Source organism: Solanum verrucosum, unplaced genomic scaffold (assembly GCF_900185275.1).
Source record: "Solanum verrucosum unplaced genomic scaffold, falcon-dt-bn FXZP01000108.1, whole genome shotgun sequence".
Lineage (NCBI taxonomy): Eukaryota > Viridiplantae > Streptophyta > Magnoliopsida > Solanales > Solanaceae > Solanum > Solanum verrucosum.
Window position 1 is genome coordinate 4,930,464 of NW_026020274.1, and position 1,085 is coordinate 4,931,548.

Consider the following 1,085-nt stretch of genomic DNA (forward strand, 5'->3'; position numbering starts at 1 on the left):
ATTTATTCAATAATATTAGCATAATCCAAAGGGCAAGTTTATTCATTATAGCTATGGGACTAACTACTAAGAGGAGGTGCCATCAGAGGGGTTAATTTTTTTCTTATCATTCTTGAAAGTGGACACCACAGCTTTGCCTATCTTTTCAATAGCCATTTTCTTCACTGACTTCTTATCTTTCTTTGGGAACACACTTCCAATATTCTTTGATGTGCCTACTTTGTCCTTTCCATTATTCTCCATATCTCCTCTTAGAAATAATTATGAATATGAGCAAGTGTAGTGTATTATATATTGCTTTGTTGCTTTAAGTTGTGATGCTTAGAGAAGTTCATATGTTGAGGTATTTATAGGAGTTTAGGCTTTGTTTATGGTATTCTTCTTAATGTTTTCAAGCAATTTGCTGTTCAATTTCTAAGTTACCTCATGTAAGATTGAGAGAACATTATTGTCTATTTCCTGCATGGAATGTGTGATTGTGTGTGTTTGGAATTTGTATTAATTTTTATATCAAGTTTTGTGTTATTAAAAAGTGTGAGCTTGTAGTGATGCACCACCAAACTGTTGCAATTTTTTAATACAATCTAAATTACTTTCTAAAATCAAAGAAATTTTTATTTAGAATTCCTTCTCCTTCAATTTACGTGAAGATGTTCAGAATACAAGGGTCAACAACTTTAATTTTTTATTAAGAAATCGGGTATAGACTCTTTAAATATTTTTTAAAATAAAATTGAAAACTACATGAAAAGTTCTACGTGTCAACATAGCTGCTAATATTTTTTTTTAAAGTTTGCGAAAATCATATTGTTGCATGGGTTGTGTGTGTGTGTATTTGGAGGAGGAGTGGGTAATTTGTGGGTGTGTGGATTAATTAAGATGACTCCTATTTAATTTGACTCATAATAAGTATGTAGATAGTAATTTACATAACGGAAAAATGTCCCTACCATAATATTTACATACATGAAAAACATCTCGACCTCAAAGAAATATATTATAACACATACTCTAAATAATACGTCAAAGAATTTTATTTAATGTAATAAGCGTGTGGGCCAATTCTTCTCAAATTTTCTTGTGTT